We start from the raw sequence: 19,761 nt of genomic DNA on the forward strand, positions 1-19,761 counted from the left end.
GGGCAGTGAACCCCTGCGGCATTGAATAGTGTGTCAGCGAGGGCTTGCAGCGAAGGCTCCAGCCCTCCAGAACACGGCGACTGTGTAGCGAATCCTAAACAGGATTCGCTGCACATCGCGATTATACTCATTGAATACTGCCCAAAATCTCATGCTGGATTGTACCGTGTGTACACAGTATAAGTTAGCAAGAGATACTTAGTCTCTTGGAGCATACACACAGAGAGATCTGTGCTTATTTTCTCAGCAATCTAGTCAGATTGCTTAGAAAATAGCACAGATTTGCTCCGTGTGTATGCCCCTTGCCCTTAGGCTTTTCATAACCTTCTTACTTATAGAGCTTACAGAATGAGTATTCTATAGGATGATTGCTATCAGTGCCGGTTTTTACCTATGCCCCCCACGGTAAAATCCGCCACTGTAGTGAAGCCAGATGCCGTCTGTGAGACGGCACTGGCTTCAATGTGACTGGCAGTGACTTCCAATTGGAAGTCCGACCTGCCAGTCACAAAGGCAGATGCGGGCTGCCTTGCAAAAATGGCAGATGCGCATGCGCAGTACCTATATAGGTAGTAGTAGTCGTACGTTTATTTATAAGGCACCACAAAGTGTCCGCAGTGCCGTACATAGCAAACAAAAAAAAATGACAAGGTAACGTACAGGGTGTGTTGATAAAATACAGCATAAATAGGGTATGTAGATGTGCTCCAGTGCTGCCTCCAGCACTGGTGCACTATGCGCCTACATACTGTCCATCCGTCCCCCAGGCACTCCTGCTCACCGCCGCTGCTGCAGGTCAGTCCGCACCGCCAATGATCACTCCGCTCCGCCACAGATCCCTCCCCTCACTTGTCCATCCGTCCGTCCCCCAGGAACTTCTCACCGCCGCTGCTGCAGGTCACTCCACGCTGCCGGTCACTCCCCTCCGCCTCCATCCATCATCGCCGTGCACTCGAGCCAAACACTGGAGAACACTCCCTGCTGATACCGGGCCCTCCTACTCCTCCCTGAGCGGCCCCAAACTTTCCTGAGTGGCCGCTCGGGGCCGCTGCTTCTAGATGCAGCGCACTACAGTTGAGTGGTGGGTTTTCTTGGGGCAGGACAAACCTGCCCTGTCAGGTTTGTCCGACCCCATGAAAATCCACCACTCAAGGGGTTAATAATGGCACATTTCTTCATAACTAGTAGAATGCGGCTTAATCTGGCGCCTGCCCTTCAATAAATGTTATCTTAATGAAAGTTTTGACCTTTTGTTGTCTGACAAGTGGTAATAATTGCTCAGAAAGCTTATATCACTGGTTGTACTCGTGTGTTGACGTCACAAATCTGCCTGCTGAGAAACATAGCGGTTCTTGTCTTAGATGGTTTAGCCTTAATTTTTATACTAATAGTGTCACTTTAACACAACACTATTTGTGTTTCTTTTCCTAATATATCTTTTGTCTCTGTCACCACAGTACATTTAAGCATTTTGGAAACGATTTATAATTTTCTATATAGCACTTCATTATGGTGTTCTAAATACTTAGCTCTATCTGTGAGGGCCCTGATTGCATATTATTCTGTCTAATCAGCTGCGCATTGTATTCGTACAGATGGAATGTTTATGCAGATTATACAGTACATATAGAACACAGAATTATACAAAGTCAGTCTAAAAATGTGTTCGCTGACAATATAATCCGTTAAAAGAAATCTGATTGCGTAGACATTGTTTTCATGACTACATAATGTCACCTAGCAATGGCAGCCTCTGATGGCCTACACCTGTGCAGCGTACACGAGTGCTTCTCTGCTAATTATAATTGGAGTACCGCTTTTCCCAAACTGATAGATACATGTATATTGCAGAATGGAGATACTGTATTGCAAACATTATTTTCTTAGCGAAACATAATAATAATGCAGAATAGTTATAGAGACAAAGTCCAGCAAACACGGCTAATAGATTTGTGAAAGTCGTGATGTGTGTTGGCTAGTAGGAATTTCTCAATGTCTCTTTGGGGAGTCCTCTTAAACACTGTGCTTGCTGTCATTCACTGTCCTTGTTTCCTGTCAGTCTTGCAATATTATGCAGTCAATCCAAAGTAGGGAGAATGTAGTTGTCAGCATTATTGGCATGCTTGGAGATAATGGCAATCAAATGAACGCCAGTGGGAAGCTAGCCAGTAGCTTGTGAGCGTCCTGAGAGCTCTCTGCGCTGTGATTGGGATGTACTGTATATAGAATGAATAAGCATGCTGACCAGTTAGGGATGCAAAGAACAGCAGCTGTTATATACTGTTTACCTCTGAGCACATGCACATTATACCATACTTCCTAACTGTCCAGATTCTCTCGCTATAGTCCTATTTTTTGGGCAGTGTCTTGATATCCGACATGTGGACGGCAGCGATATCCGACATGTGGGGTGCAGTGGAGAAGTTGGGAAGCCCCCTCTCTTTTTCTGCTGTTGTGGTACATAAATACCGGTTGCATGCCTGTCTAATCAGGGGACATAGGGACAGGTGGAATGCCAGGAGCAGTGAGCAGACCCCTCCCCCACAGTGTCAGAAGATGGGAGGCATGGTCTGTGGTAGCATCATCACATTTGAGCCACACCCCTTCTGCTGAGGTCATGCCCCTTTTTCAGACATGTCCTGGCTTCAGCTTAGAAAATGTTGGGAAGTATGTAATATATAAAGCTTGGTAGGCACGATTAATCTTGAACACTATTAATGTTCTTTGACATACAGACAATATATATTTTATAGCTGAAATACATTGAGTTGCCATGATTTGACTTTAACTATAATATCATAAGCTTTAGATAAGATTGGGTCATTTCAGGCATCAGTTGGTGACACCATTACTTATTGAAAGTGGTCATTAGCTAGAAGTAAAGCTAAACTGCACCAAACAAATCCAATTTACCCCTCCCACACCACCCACCCACCCAATTATTCTTACCCACCCACCACAGTAGTGAAGGATATTTCACGGATAACTAACAGGGGCTAAATTAATGGCCTTAATAAGTCCAGGATCAACTCATCTACAGTATATGGAGACAGAGTGCTACAGTATATGGAGACAGAGTGCTACAGTATATGGAGACAGAGTGCTACAGTATATGGAGACAGAGTGCTACAGTAAAGGATATCACCAATAAGGAATAACTGGGGTAAATAAATTCTGTTGTGCTGTGCCGAAAACCATTATAACAGGAGACATTCAAGATAATACATATCAATCTGGCCAAGCCTGCGTCCCCTAGGGTAACAAAAGGATTACAGGTTGCCTCTTGTGATCCCAGATACCTCCAAAATAAAACTGCAAATATTTAACATTTCTGTAATTTAGCAGCTGCCATTTCTCATGATTGTTCATAGACCCAAGAGGCTGTGGTCTGTGACCAATATACTCTTCTGTATATTAAGACACTGATGGAAGGTCTTCACTCTTCATGCTTAATTCAAAGCTCCACTATCAATGTAGGCATCATAAGGTTCTTCTACTATATAAAATATCTCACTAGTAATGTGATTGGTCACACAAGAATGCAACTATAACATGAAGTGAAATGTCAAATACCAGCCTGATAGGTAAAGATGGTGGAAAGTGCCTTATTGTAAGTATCTTCTCTGAAAAGCCTTTTCACAACGTGGAGACTTTTTCCATGGTGCTGCCTTCTGCCAGAGTGCATCCAATGGATGAAGTACCATTGATATTTGAAGTACACATGTGATACTCACTGTGTATAGATAAGATCTCAACTGGGCCATGGATTGTGGTCCTGGTGCTCACACTGCTGCTTATATTTGGACAAAGGATCTTTGCAGACTTATTGTTTCACTTTGTTATCCACAGCAAGAATGTAACAGGAGAAAATGATATTCACATTCCACAATGTCCCCCTATGCACATTCTATTCTCTGTAGATATTCTACCCAACACTCAGGGGTTATGTTTATAAGATACAGGTTTTCACAATTGAACTTGCATAAAACTTGCGTGTATCACAGCAATGTGCTCACCTTATAAATACGACATTCAGTCATAAAAGTTGAATCATGCTCTCGGTGGCGGGCAATTTCTTTACAAGAAAGAACCTGGGAGAAATATAAAAACATCCTAAACCCAAAAAGTAGTAAGTAATTAAGATAGCAGGACAGTATATAAGGCTGTTACCTTAAGCAGTGTATTGGAGGTTCTTAAAAGGTGTTAAATGGTTTGTTTTTTTAATATAGTTGTTGAGGCAGTGAGTGGTTTTTTGAGCAAATTAAAAGTTTGTAATATATTAGAAACAACACATGGGGTGAAATGTAATACAGTATTATTTTAACACTAACCAGCCAGGGCTCTTTGTGCCAGTCCTGGTTTCCAAAATACAGAGGTTGGGGTTCCCCTGAATTTAAGAAACCAGGATTGGGCTCTTGGACTGGTCCTGGTTCCAAAATACGAGGGGCCCAATTTTTGGAAACAGGACCGGTCCAAGAGCCCAACCCTGGGCTTATGCTTATGGCCAGCTTAAGACTGAGCTGATCATCTTCACACCTTTCTGTATAACCTCCCACTACTACTGTCTGGTCAATCTAGTATTGCTCAGGGCAATGGGAATTTGTGCCGGCCATCGGCAAGATTTCCCAATGCTCCCAAGACCCCCTCCCCCAGTCCTGAGGGCTTAAGCAATCGGGAGTTTCCCATTAGCTTAATTTGTCTGTAATTACACTTACTGCAGCAGCGGTAGAGTATAGAAATTAGTCTGAATATATGTGTGTATGTGTGTGTGTTTTTTTTCTTTGTTTCTCGCACCCTGGGGTTTACAGAGCTGAAAAACCAGCCTCCATTTATTTTTTTATTTGATACCATGTATTCCAAAAGTGGGCGCAAGTTAAACTTCACAACCAATTGAATCCCCCCCCCTAGTGTTTTGAAGTCCTGTATCAAATTTGTGTGTAGTTTCAGTTAAATTTAGTATTATGTGGCTCAAACTGTATATACAGTATCTAGTTTGAGAGACTATTGTCAAAGATTGATAAGTACGTATTCAGTTGCTTGATGTGTCTTTTGCAGATAAGCCTGTACATTGTTCGTATTTAACAATCTTATGTAATGAAAACTTGGGGTATAACGGCTGCTAACCGGGATCTTATAGCCAGTATTTTATCTAAGAACCTCTCTGTGAATCTCTGAAGCCAACATTCTTACCTGCGACCAGGGGCAGATCCAGGAGAAAATGACAGGGAGGGCACTATGACAGGGGGGATGGGAGTGAGCGGTGTTAGTAGTGCCAGTGTGCATTCTCAGAGAGTGAAGCGAGATAGAGTGGAGGAGAGCAGAGAAAGAGGGAAGGAATGGGATTAGAAATAGGCCCTGACATTTTAAGTCCACAGGCCCACTGTGGAGTGAAAAGTGAAGGATGGAGTTGTGTGCGCGCCACACCATATACCACTTTTACACATTATGCAACAAAATAGTGGACCCTATTATACTTGCCGCTTACACATGATGCCAAAAAGAATGAGACAAAATTTCCATAATGCAACATGGATTAAGCCAAAATTCAGATAACGCCACATGGATTAAGCCATAGTTTAGATAATGATGTATAAATAGGGACATTGCGCGCCGTCGGCGAGCCAAAAATGTACACAGTAATGCCCATTACACATAATGTCACACACCGTAATACCAATTAAATATAATGTCACACACTGTAATGGCCATTACACATAATGCCAACAAAGTAATGCCCATAAAACACAATGCCATACGTTGTTACATAGGCCCTTATTCTGATCGGTGCGGATATTCCCGAATTCTTACGGTGCGGGCCGCACGCCACGCTGTGCGGCAGCGTGCGGGCATCGTCCGTAGAAACGCCCACGTGTCCTCCGCATTCGGACGGACTCACTCTTTAAGAACAGGGTGTGTGTACGGACGACATACAAACCATGTGTGTGCGGGGGAAACACTCCGATTCTGCACGGTCTGACCGCGTATGCACGGCCTTCCCGCGTCAAACGGACGCGAAGCGGCCACTACGCACAGATGCGGTGTACTTACGCACAAAACCAGACTACTCTTATCTGAGTTCCAAAATAGATCACATGACACACTTATGCAATTAACAAACCACTTTGAGAACAGATTGTTGCTCCTGGTCATCTGTTATTTAGCTAATTGATCCTTAAACACTTACAAGCACTATACATTAACCCTAACATTCCCTATGTGGATAAAAATGTTATCTACCCTTTTACTGTGTACATATCTAAACATCCACATGTTTGTGTTTTAAATGCTTTTTATACTTTTAATGTTAAATTCTAAAATAACACACAGACAACTTCTTAAACAACGGCAAACTTTTATTAAAATAAATACAATACATGGACCACCATCACTCGTCCAGCAGCAGGACACAGAGGTCCTCCACATGAGCCGTCATCCGCCTCAGGTCCTCCCTTAAGCTCATGAGAGCCCCTCTTACTCCCTGGGGTGGCTCCTGGTAATCTGTGTGCATGAGAAAGGGGGTACAACATTAATTATGCTACTCACGTACACCTTGTACAGTCAATCCTAAGTACCTACACCACAGGTCTTCAACCTGTGGCCCTCCAGATGTTGTGAAACTACATGTCCCAGCATGCCCTGAGGTTTTTTGGCATGCTCTTATAGGAAAAAATGTGGCAATGCATGTTGGAACATGTAGTTTCACAACATCTGTATGGCCAAAGGTTGAAGACCCATGACCTACACCATGAGAAAACATACATACAAAAAAAGCCTTATCCACTCTTGTATGTTATGTCATCAAATATATGATCATGATGCTGCCACCACACACACACACACTTGTGTGATATATACATTTCACAATCTATATATCAAAAACAGAACCACACTTGAGGATCACTCACACTTGTTCTGGCCAAAGACTCCTCACTCAACTCAAAACATACACCCACTACAACATGCCACATTGACCCATACATATATACCTGCATGTTACTGCTTAATAGCTAAACTGCATGATAGATAGATCGAATAGATAGAATAGATACCACAGGAAAATGCTAGGCTACTCCCTCTTCCCATTACTTCATGATTCCTTGTCACATTTGTCACATAGGTGAAAGTGCAGCACTAATCCGCTTCCATACACCAAACAATTTCTAAGGTCAATCCATCATACATAATACCTTACAAAAATACATGACAACAACACGGGCACACTGGCTAGAGGGGGGCCCATGCAAACTGCCCACATGGGACTCCAGTATAAATCAGGCCTGCCCATATTCCATTGATGTTTTATTGTTGTTTCTATACAAAGAGCATCCATAAATTAAGACTCATCACCTACATGAGCATCCAGATTGCACGTTTGCAGCATGGGCCTATAAGACCAAAGTGTGTCTGTTGTTTTCCATTTTTTGGGACTACTCTTTACTATATTATAGGAAAATTGAATCAGCTGTGCGACATAACAACCTGTACCTAACTCAGTAATGAAGCATTATGTCTACTTACCCCTGCCAGGCAGCTCCACCAGGTCCTCATCCTCCACATTGGGAGGTGGTGGCACATCGTCCAGGGGTAGGGGCACCTCCTCCTCCTCCACGTCGACCTCCTGTGCCTCCTCCGTGTCCTCCTCTGTCACATAACTGTGGGCCTGTGACTCCTCCTCAATGCCCACCTCCTGTCTGGCCTCCTCAATGGGCACCTCCTGGGAGTCCTCCTCATTGCCCACCTCCTGTCTGGCCTCCTCAATGGGCACCTCCTGGGCCTCCTGACGGGCCTGTCTGGCTCTCTCCCGCGCTGTGGGTTAAACAAACAAAATGGGTGAGTGTCATTTCACATTTAAATTACTCTAACAAGTACATCTCATAACGACATTATATATGTGTTATATATCACACATATAGTATATGGCTTTTCTATGTCATAAACACCCAATTGACCTCATGTAATATTAATATTAAATAATGTTAAAATGCAAACACTCACTGGCCTAGATGCAGTAGCCTTCAAAAGTGATAAAATGGAGAGTGATAAACACGCAGCCAATCAGATCCTTCCTGTCATGTCACAGACTGTAGTTGTAAAATGCCAGGTAGGAGCTGATTGCCTGCCTGTTTGTTACTCTCCATTTTAACACTTTTAAAGCAGACCGAATCCTGGCCACTGTAATTTATAGGTATTTGGCGAAAATACTTACAGCGTTGCAGACGCCGCCTCAGAACCTGCAGACGATCCGGCTCCCGCCTCCGCAGGTCGGACCATCGCCTCTCCAGTTGGGCGATGGTCCTCCGCACATGAGTGCTGGCGAATATGCGGCGCCGGGCCGCAACATATGCCCGGCGCTTATCCCTATTCGAGATGAAGGGGCCTGCCTGCCCCAGTCTCCGCTCCATCACTCCCACCAGCGCCAGTAGCTCCGCAGTGGAGAAGGGTTCTGCACGCTGGTAGGCAGCCATTTTAGGAGTGGCACTAATCAAACAATCATGTGCTGTCATTGGTTGGTTAGAGTGATATTTGGTATTAACTTTATTGTTCATTTGTACACTAACAGCATGTATGCGCCCGAACAGACGGCTAACCCATTGCATCGCACCCCCATCCTAAACACACAGTCTAAACTAAGATGTAAACACATTATATATAATCTATAACATTCACCAAACATGGGTATAAGCACCAGGTGAAATAGTCTGCATCAGTAGACACTTACACCTAACTCAACAAGGTACTAAACAGCTATTTTATAATGAAAGCTATGCAACAGAAACATAGCAAATAGTGGCAGACCTTTTCCCAAAATTACGCCATGGTGCCATGTGTACACTTACCTTCTACTGGGCCATACTACAGAGGTGGAATGAAAAGTAGCTAGAATCCTGGCTGATTTTGGAGTGCTTTCACATGTGATTTGGATGCTAGCACTGATTACTTGTGGCTAAGTGGTGGACTGGATTGACATATGGAATGGGTAGTGTCAGTTGTACTACATAGCAAACAAGTGCACAGTACAGAAGTACATTCAAATATACATTTCATGTCTGACCTCAGTTTTATTTGGTCATTGGTGTTGGAATCTGCATTTAGCTAATAAATCAGACTTACTGAGTTTGCCAGGTTTTTTGGAAATATTTTTCAACACCAAGGGGCGGGCCGTATGCGCCGCACGGTTGACGCTGGCGTACGGGACGCGGCCGTACGGAACGCAGGTTGCAGCTGATTAACGCCAATTACAGAAATTGTATTTAAAGTTGTCCTAGTGAGGCAAACACTTGTTGCAAACATGCCAGGCTCAGACTCAGAGGAAGACCAGGTGGTGCAGAATCTGTTGTCCCGCATGGAGGCCAACACCACCTATGTCCCCCTCAACCCAGAGGACCCAGCTGGCCCATCAACATCAGGCCAATCAGCAGCTGGGCCATCCTCAGCTTCAGCAGAATCATTGGGAACACAGCAGGTGGCTTCCCAACAGAGTAGCCAGCCCAGCACTTCAGGTACAGCAACCGGTGGCCGTGGCAGTGCCAGTGCCCGTGCCCGTGGCCGCAGTGGGGCAACACGGGAACCAACAACACGAAACATGGCATATGAACCGCGGGAGCTTGACATCCTGGTGACCCGGGCACGTGATTTAATTGAGTGTCCAGCGGTGAAGTTGACACACACAAGGAGATGGAAGATCTGGGAGGAGATAACGGCGGAGATTAATGCAGTGGCTCCACAAGTTCGTCAGACGGAGCATGTTAAGAAGAGGCAAGTACATGTGTGTTACATTAGAGTAGTACAAGTCCAGTAATGTTTACATTCAATATTAGATGGAGTTGGCCAATGGGTGTTCACGTTGCTTGGAGGCACAGACATGTTGGCCATGACATTGAATTGATAGTTATTGGAGGGTGACTGTTTTTGTATCTTCTAAGGGTTGTTTTGAAAAATGAATATAATGTAAGTTTGGTGTCAGTAGGCACAGGTTGTATTATGTTTCAGATTGCAATGGGTGCTACAGCAAACATGAGGAGTTACATGTATTAATATGTTCACTTTGATTGCAGGTGGCACGACTTCAAAGGCAACCTCAAGAAGAAATTGACCGAGCGGTGGCAACACAGCCAGACCTCTGGGGCTGGCCCCATGCCATCCAAGCTGGAGCTCACCCCCCTGGAAGAGATGGCCCAGTGCTGTATTGCAGTGGAGGAGGTCCGAGGGGTGAGTACTATAGACAGTGAGTCCCCAGCGGAAGTGAGGGCTTCTACTCTTGAAGGTAATTATTTGCCAGGCCATAAGTAGATGTTTTAAATTTTGCATGGAATGTGTGGTAATTGGAATTTTCTTGTTCAACAGCATCGCCATCGCTTGGTCAAGATTCTCTTGAGGAGGTTGTGGAGTCTGTGCCACCTGGCCCCAGTAGCAGGCCCGTGCAGCAGCCGCCGGGATTGTCTGCGGCTGAATTGTCCATGTGGGGCCGTGTGCTGGATAGTATTGTGCAGCAGGGAGAGTCGGCATTCGAGCGGGTGCGTAGGGCCGAGGAGGTGCTGCAGGGTTTGACCACCAGCCAGCAGAGTATTGCTGAGAGCCTGCAGGCTATGAGTGCCAGCCAGCAAGCTATGGCTGGCAGCCACCAAGCTATTGCTGGTAGCCTGCAGGTGCTGGCTGATCAAGCCCTGCGGCAAAACGACCTCCTCCTCCGCCATAATGAACTTATGGTGGAGCTAGTTAACAGCAATAGGGCCCTAATGTCACCCGCTTCGGGTGCATTACCAACCTCATCACTCCCTGCTGCCAGAGGGGGAAGAAGATCCACCCCCTCACCAGCATGTGCTCCACATGAGCCACCATCTGACTCTGGCCGTGGACGAGGCCGAAGAGCTGCTGCACGTGGCAAGGAGCCTGCCAGGGGCAAACGTGCTCGCAAATGAACTTGTGTCCCCATTAATCTCCTCCGTTATGTCTTCCCAAATCTTCCATTGAGCTGTGTGTGTCAGCATCCTGTGTCCAAATCCGTGCCAAGGGTCACCACTTTTGCCCGCGGTTCAAATGTCATGTTTGGTTCCCCTGTTGCCCTGTTTCGGCTACCATTACTGTGTGCTGTACTTGAAGTGTTGGTGCTGTACTTTTGTTGTGAAGCCACCTGATGTGTTCCCAATGATTCTGCTGTGGCTATTTATTATATATTATGTCATTTTTGTCCTGGTATGGTACCATTTGTTTTGTTATGGTTTTGAAATTTGTACCAAAGTTTGTTTAATACATTTTATGTTGGCCCCCCAAATGTCTGTATAAATTGATACATGCACAAGTGCCATGTGTATTAGTATTATTAATATTAAGTTGTGTTGATTATTTGCAGTGTAAAAGTGTGTGACAAGTGCAGCATGTAATGTTCCCTTTAAGCTGCAATGCTTCCAATTGTAGCAGTGAGAAGCGTGTAATTAACAAGTAATGGGTAAAGTATGTGATTGTATTGTGTTCAGGTGACATTGGTTGAGGTGCGTTCGTCCTGATTAGGCGTTCCGATTGCCTAGCGCATGACCGAGTGGTGTCCGCAAAGCAAGAGTAACCTTTTGTACACCGCACATTTCTTCCCTTTTTGCTCGCGTGCATTCGGCGTGCTGTCCGAATGCACGCCTACCAAAATGTGTGTACTCCCCCGTGTCCGCCCATGTTTCCGCCCAGTTTAGCCCACTTTGAAACTACGCCCCTGTGTCATTCCGCATGACGCCCATAACACACCCATATTGGCCGAATGATTGCGGTGCACATTTCTGTACGGTATTAGTGAGAACAAGTACGGAGACCATGCGTGGCACATGCGCGTAGCGTTCTCCACGCATGCGCAGACGGCTAAAAAACGCCATCCGAAAGAATTCGGAAAAGTCTGCACCGATCAGAATAAGGGCCATAGTTACATAGTAGGTAAGGCTGAAAAAAGACTTGCGTCCATCTAGTTCAACCTGGTATAGATATCCATTGCTGATTTGGTAGGTTCTGATATTTTACAGACAGATTATATTCCTTATTTGTACCCATGGATGTTTTTATCCAGTAAATGCTTGTCCAACTTTGCCTTGAACGCATTTAATGAGCCAGCCGTTACCACCTCTCTGGGAAGAGAGTTCCAGAGTTTGACTGTTCTGACCGTAAAAAAATTCTTTCTACTAGCTGAATGAAATCTTTTTTCTTCTAATCTATACTCATTCCCTCGTGTCCTAGATTCCTTTCTAGTAGAAAAGAGGGTGTGTGACAGTTCCTTATATTGGCCCTTGATATACTTGTACATGTTGAGCATGTCCCTTCTTAAACGTCTCTTTTCCAATGTAAATAGTCCCAAATTGCTTAATCTCTCCCCGTAGCTTAAATTTTCCATTCCCCTAATAAGCTTTGTTGCTCGCCTTTGGATTTTTTCTAATTCTGTGATATCCTTTTTATAGTGTGGGGCCCAGAACTGCACTCCGTACTCAAGGTGAGGTCTCACCAATGCTTTATACAGTGGCATAATTACCCTTGAGTCCCTAGTTTCCATTCCCCTCTTATTACATGCCAGAATTTTGTTGGCCTTTTTTGTAGCTACATTACAATGGGCACTACATCCCAGTTTGCTGTCTATTTGGACTCCTAGATCCTTTTCAAGTATGGAATTACCCGGTTCCTCTCCGCTAAGGTTGTAACTTGCACACTGGTTGTGTCTCCCAAGGTGCATAACCTTACATTTATCTACATTGAACCTCATCTTCCATTTTTTTGCCCACTCATCTAGAATTGCAAGATCATTTTGAAGCATGGTGACATCTTCTGATGATTTGATGAGTTTTGTATCGTCCGCAAAGATGGATACATTGCTAAGTAACCCTATCCCAATATCTTTAATAAAAATGTTAAACAGAATGGGCCCCAAAACCGAACCCTGGGGCACTCCACTTAGTACCGGTATCGTATCTGATACGGCACCATTCACAACCACTCTTTGTTCTCTATTACATAGCCAATTCCCTACCCATCTGCAGATATTTTCACCCAATCCTAGGTTCTCCATTTTATTACTCAATCTCTTGTGTGGGACAGTATCAAATCAAATGCTTTAGCGAAATCTAGGAAAATCACATCTACAGCATTTCCATTATCGAGGTTTTTGCTAACCTCTTCATAGAACCCTAGTAGATTAGTTTGGCATGAACGATTTTTCACGAACCCATGTTGGTTAGTACTGAGTAGACGGTGATGGTCTAAATATTCCTGTCGGGATCGGATCTGAAATGCTGTGAAATGGCCCAAAACATGCCCAATTTACATGCTATTGGTCAAGAATGTATCTAAATTGGGTAATTTTGGGTCAAATCATTCTGGTGTGTACCCTGCATAACCCTAACCCTCCCTCACCATAGCCGAATCCTGCCCCGCCACCCACAGCCTGACCATAAAACTCCCTGCTAGTGCCTAACCATCGATTGTAGTTGGGATATCTTCGCCGATATTGTGAACACCAGAATCCCCATTGCCAGTATGCTGATTGCATCCTCATCAGGCTTGTGCATCCACATTGTTTAATTGAAAGCTCTAATGGGAGAAATATTGGAGTAGTTTAGTCAATCCTCAACTCTGCAGCCAGGCTTATCTTCCTCTCCCGACGCTCTACTTCTGCCACTCCCCTTCAACAAAATCTGCACTGGCTCCCATTCCCCAACAGAATCCTCTTCAAACACCTCACACTCACATACAGGGCTATCTCTAATTCCATTGCTCCATATATCTCATCACCAATCATACTCCCTCCACCCTCTACGGTCGGCCGACGACTGAAACCATACCCTCCAACTGTACCGATTTTGCCGGTACAGTACCGTTTTTTAACAGTCTGTACCGGCAAAATCAGTTTGTACCGAATGTACCGCTTTTCTGTAACTTACTGTGCGCCGCAAAAAATCCTGGCTCTTCCTGGCTGTCAGTTCCTGGGCCCTGCTCTGTGTGCTTGCTGTCCTGGTGCTCCGGCTCTCCCATCTCCCCCTCCGTTCCCATGAGTGCATTGCGCACTCAGGGGAAGGATGTCTCTCTGCCCTCACTGTCTGCGCATGCGCAGACTGAGAACTCAGGGCACGATATCTATGAGGGAGAGAAGGGTGCGCTGGCCACTGCCTGGCGCGCATGAGGGGGATGATATCTCCACTGACATCTACGCTGCGCTTGCCGTCTGGAGCCTGTCACAGTTGAACAGCACAGAGTAGGTGACTCAGCCAGGCTGCACTAAATAATCACCCCAGCATCATCTTGTAGCACCTGTTAAACTTTGCCTGCAGCTCATGTCACATGGTGGCTTGGTGGGCTGCTGCCATATTAAATAAGCATATTTAATATACTTATTTAATATGCCAGCAGCCCACCAAGCAACTATGTGACATGAGCTGCATGATACTTGTAGTAGTTGGTGCACAGTACACATTCGGAAAGGGGACGTGGTTACACCCTTTTTGCCCATTGCCACGCCCCTTTGTTCATGGTCACGTCCCTTTTCTGGATGTGTACGGATTTCTTATATTCAAATGTTGGAGGGTATGCTGAAACGGGCACTGAAAACTCACCTATTCATCAAAGCGTACCCTTCCGCTGCATAAACTAGTCCTGAGGCTGCTCCTCGGACCCCGTCCCTGCTTACATCCTGCTATCAAGCCACCTCCCACTTGCTTGCACCTCATGTAATCGGTCTGTCTCCCCTTCCTACTAGATTGTAAGCTCCTCAGAGCAGGGCCCTCTTCCCTCCTGTTGTCTAAGTCCACTTCTCTTCACATTTCACTCACAGCTCTCCCATACTCAAACACGAAGTAATCATCCCTGTCCACATACTCATCTCCATCATTGGCCACAAGCCTCTAGTAGTACATTGATCGAGTCCTCACTACTTATATTTAAGCTGTAATGTGTATTGAACTGTGGCGCTCTTTACCTGTAATTTTTGTTATTTATTCAATGTAATGCTAAGTTTTGTCTCCCTGTACTGTTGCATTGTACAGCGCTGCAAAACACTTGTGGCGCCCTATAAATAAAATAATAATAATAATAATTGCAAATCCTGGGAAATGACTAAATTTCAGCTATTGACTGTATCCAGTTCATGGTGGTATGTATTTTTCATGGGTCCATTTGTAAATAAATATTATTGCCTAATAATGAGCTGTTTATATATAAACTGTGTTCCGAGGGACAATGGAGCACAGATGTAATATGAGAGCAGTGTTTACCTAAACCTTAGAAGGCTCAGTGCCGGGATCGGCAAGTGCATACACACTTACCGATGGCAGCGGGTAGCGACCGGCGTGTCGAAGGGTTTGTGTGTGGGGGCCATGCTGCATTCTGAGTGGCCCTTGATAACGATCCTATGGGAGTGTCCATCAGCCGTCAGATGCAGCATACACACGGTGCCTTTATTGCACAGTGTGTCCTTAAAGCTTCTAAAATAAAAAAGGTGATGTTGCCCATAGAAACTAATCAGATTCTGTCTATCATTGTTCTGTTGCATCCTAGAAAATGATTGACAGATTCTTATTGGTTGCTTTGGGCAACATCACCTCTTTTCATTTTTTTTTTTCAAGCCTTAGTATATTTACCCCCAAATATTGAAACCTCTCTGCTGCATTCCACAGCACAAAAAGAACAAGATATTCATAGTGGCAGTCATGTGCATTGAACGTTTTACTGTTTTATTCAAATTGATCAATTGTTCTGGAAGAGGGTAGCGGTTCTTTATAGATCGTTATGATTTAGGCCTCTTTAGTTAAAATGGTGTCTTAGAAAAGGGTATGTATGTTGTCATTTAAAAACCTGGGTCATCCAAAGTGGATTTATGTACAAATAACCAATAATTATAGCTGGAATCTCTGCTCCAGTTTCACGTAGATAAATTGATATACACAACTCTTGGGAGTAGTTCTAGGAATTGAATCAATAATACAACTGAAACTGCTGTGTGGTGGTGTACTGTAGTGCTTTATTAAAGATATCAGAAAACTGTGTATACTGAGCAAGAAGGAAGACCCAATGAGATGTGGGGATATGGAGGCAGTGGCAGTGAGCGCAAGGGGAGGGGGGCACATTCCTAGAAACGTGAGCGAGTCACCCCTGTTTTCTATTGGAGGACCAAGGATTGGCATGTCACCACACAGATGTCCTGGCCTCACAGCCTTCCATTGGCCAGCTGCTCAAGCTGAGGATTTAGCTGGCCTTCGGCGGGGATGATGGGTTCCAGCTTGCGACACCAGACATTGAATCTCTGAATCAGACCCTAAGTTGGAACACAGAAGAACTTGTTTGGTTTAGTAAAGGTCTTTTGAAAAATATTTGTAAATTATGAATACACTTATTATTTATTACTAATTGTTTTACCTTTTCCTATTCTGTAACATTTTGCTACCATTCCGATAAATATAGATTTAGATGTAAAGAAACAATATCATAATTGTGCAATTTGTCAATGAGATGCTTTGGTTCTACACATTCAGTAATTTCTCCCCAAGGGCGGGATGTACTAAGCTAAAAATGCGGTAAAACCCCCAGTTTCGTGGCCACGGCAGGGCGTGTGTGAGGACGTGTAGGGCAACGCTCCCTCCCGGCACCATCCGTATGAGCTGAGGCAGCGCTGTTTGTGTATCCAGCGGCCGAGTCTTACATCCCAACGCCAGGCTTGGCCGAGGCAGACGACGCGGCGGTTCCCCGTTTGGCCGCAGCTGGTGACGCGGCACCCCCTGACCGTCGCGCCGAGTGACGCGACGGCTCCCGTCACGCTTACACGTGCAAACAGAGGTCTGCTCCCGGAGATTCGCGGCAGAGTCCGGACGGCTAATGAGGTGGCCACATAGCAGCGGGAGCACCTGTACAACCTAGCGGTGTGAACGGCGTCATCAAGCAGAGGAGAAATCCTACAAGGGTGAGCAGTGGGGGTGAGTCGAACGGCTCTCTGAGCATAACAAATACAAGAACTGTTTTTGCACTTAAATTAAGTGTCCAGAACTAGTACAGAGAACTGTATTGCGACAGAGGCCGTATACCGTATAGAACATCATATACCCTCAGGAATTCTGGGTTCCCCAGAAGGACACCTGTTATTCAAATAAAAGGGAATATACTGGCTAGGAATTCGGGGTTAAAATAGCGCTGAGTATTAAAAACACCTGTTCCAGGCAAACCACGCGTAGCCCTGCTAAAAATGGGCAAAACTGGCACCACGGCAGCAGCACGCCTGGAAAGGTATGCCAGAACTCAATCTGGGAACACATCCCAAACAGCGCTTACTACCCCACATTCCACCCCGGCTAAAGGGCCAGACCCCACTGCAACCCCCGCCGCCCCAGACATCACACTGCAGCAGATCCTGGATGCAATTGGTAGCAGCGAGACCCGACTGCTGGAAAAAATAGATAACATGCAGACTGATCTTATCCAAATAAAGCAAGATGTTAAAGATATGAAAGGCAGAATGAAGGAAGCCGAAAGCCGGGTTTCTGTACTTGAGGATGCTAATAACAGGCTTCAGCACTCAGTTGATGAAATGGCAGGTCAAATTCGGGAAATTAAATACAAAATATCAGATGTTGAAGGGAGACTGCGGCGAAACAACATTAGGCTCGTGGGACTCCCGGAGAGAGCAGAAGGAAGTGATGTACCTAAGTTTGTTGAGCAGCTAATAAGCAATAATTTCGATAAAGCATCGTTCTCTGGGCAATTCGCTGTCGAAAGAGCCCACAGAGTACCAGCTAAACCCCCGCAGCCCGGAGCACCGCCACGTACCCTGATTCTAAAAATGCTCAACTATCAAGATAGAGACACAGTCCTGCGACTTGCACGCATAAAAGGTCCTCTGGAATTTGAGGGGTCTAAGATATCAGCATTTCCAGACTTTTCAATAGAAGTCCAAAAAAGCAGGACTAAGTTTCTAGACGTCAAAAAACGGCTAAGAGAACTTGGTTTAAAGTATTTCATGTTGTTTCCAGCAAAACTTAAGATCATTATGGACGGGGAAGCATTTTTCTTCCAAACTCCTAAAGAGGCAGGAGAATGGTTAGATAAGAATGCCCCGGATAAGCGCCAATTAGCTCAGTAAAGAAAAGAAAAAAAAAAAAAAAAGGGAAAAAAGGGGGAATTATTAAAATCCTGGACTCATTCTTTTTTTTTTTTGTTTTTTTTTTTGTTTTTTTGTTTTTTTGTTTTTCCTCCTATATAAAGTGCCGGGGGGGGGGGGGGAGGGAAAGGGCTTGCCCTGCAGGGTTATCGTGGTCAGGTTTTTTTTTCCATTAGCCTCTAAGGGAATGTTATTGTATTTTCTAATTTTTTCTTTTTTTTTTTTCTTTTCTCCTTTCTTTGTGTACGGGGAGGGGAATTTAAATATGCCTAAGAAGGGTGGGCATATAGGTAGGGGGGAGGGTGGTAATTGTAGTAATGTTAATGTATTATTTGTAAAGAAGACAGCGAGATGCCAGGCAAGGACTTGGAATATTCTGGTCATTTCGGGGGATGGAAGGGGAAGCATGGTATGCAATGGAGATATGTAACTAAGAATTAAATGGTCCGTATATTGGCATGGAACACCAGGGGCATGAATGACAAAATAAAGCGCTCCTTAGTCTTGCGCCAGATTAGGCAAAGCAATGCCGATATAGTGTGTTTAACAGAAACTCACTTGACAGGTGTAAAACTGCAGACCCTTAAAAAAGCCTGGGTGAGTCAGGCGTACCATGCTCCTTTTACATCCTCCGCAAGGGGAGTGTCAATTTTGATTAAAAAAACTGTTGTGTTCGTATGTAATAGAGTAAAAATTGACCCAGGGGGTCGGTATGTTTTTTTGGATTGTATGGTTAACACTAGACATTTGCACCTGCTTGCGGTTTATATCCCACCCCCTTTTTCCTTTGATATACTGGTGAAAGCCGCAGACTTTGTGGCAATGATGCCGGATACCCCGGCAATATGTATCGGTGATTTTAACAATGTATTGAACCCCAAATTAGACCGTTGGCAAAAAACCCAGGTGCATAGTAGTGTCAACAGTAGCTCTGGGAATTTTGGCAATTTTATTAATGATTTAGGCTGGGTGGACCCTTGGAGGATTAATAACCCAAACCTGATGCAATATTCATGTTTTTCCACATCATATTTGGCTTTTTCTAGGTTAGATATGGCTCTGGTATCTAGAGAACTATTACCATATATTCAAGCGGTGGGATACAAAACAAGAGGCATCTCAGATCATTCTCCTGTTGAAATAGAACTAGAGGACTATGTCGATAAGGGGTGTCCATTTTGGAAATTCGATGCAACCTGGCTTACCAGAATTGATGATATGGGCGGTTTGGTAAACCAATGGAAGGAGTTTTGGGATATAAACAAAGGGTCGACATCGGACATGATAACCTGGGATACATTTAAAGCCTTTTTAAGAGGCACCCTAAAAAAAAAATAGGAGAAATCAGGAGGGCAAAGAAATTAGAAACTCAGGCTCTCGAAAATTCATGCAATGAGTGGGAAGCCAGATTTCTGTCCGATGCCAACCCTGAAAATAAAATAGCCTGGGATCTCGCTAGAAATAAATGGCTGGATTACGTTAAAACCGAAAATATAAAATGTATGAAATATAACTCGCAGAGGTTTTATGCCAACTCTGATAGAGCAGGCAGATACCTGGCATACTTGGCCCGAGTAGATAATCCTGTAAACTCCATCCATGATATTCTGGATAAAAATGGGGTTATGCACCATAAAACAGGAGAAATAGGGATAGTA

The 19,761-nt window shown here is 44.6% G+C and overlaps 1 protein-coding gene and 1 long non-coding RNA gene across 6 annotated transcripts in view; one reads left to right on the forward strand and one right to left on the reverse strand.

Annotated features, from left to right (window-relative positions):
• The window catches only part of IQSEC1 (IQ motif and Sec7 domain ArfGEF 1), a 781,720-nt gene that overhangs the window by 383,674 nt on the left and 378,285 nt on the right, over positions 1-19,761 (forward strand). The window lies entirely within an intron of this gene.
• Positions 6,374-9,249, reverse strand: LOC146027013 (uncharacterized). The gene is made up of 3 exons (XR_014454624.1): positions 8,838-9,249; positions 7,519-7,806; positions 6,374-6,498 (listed from the first exon to the last, which is right to left on the reverse strand). It is a non-coding gene; the product is annotated as an uncharacterized LOC146027013 (long non-coding RNA).

Source organism: Crinia signifera, chromosome 8, assembly GCF_055691185.1.
Source record: "Crinia signifera chromosome 8, ASM5569118v1, whole genome shotgun sequence".
Taxonomy (NCBI): Eukaryota; Metazoa; Chordata; class Amphibia; order Anura; family Myobatrachidae; genus Crinia; species Crinia signifera.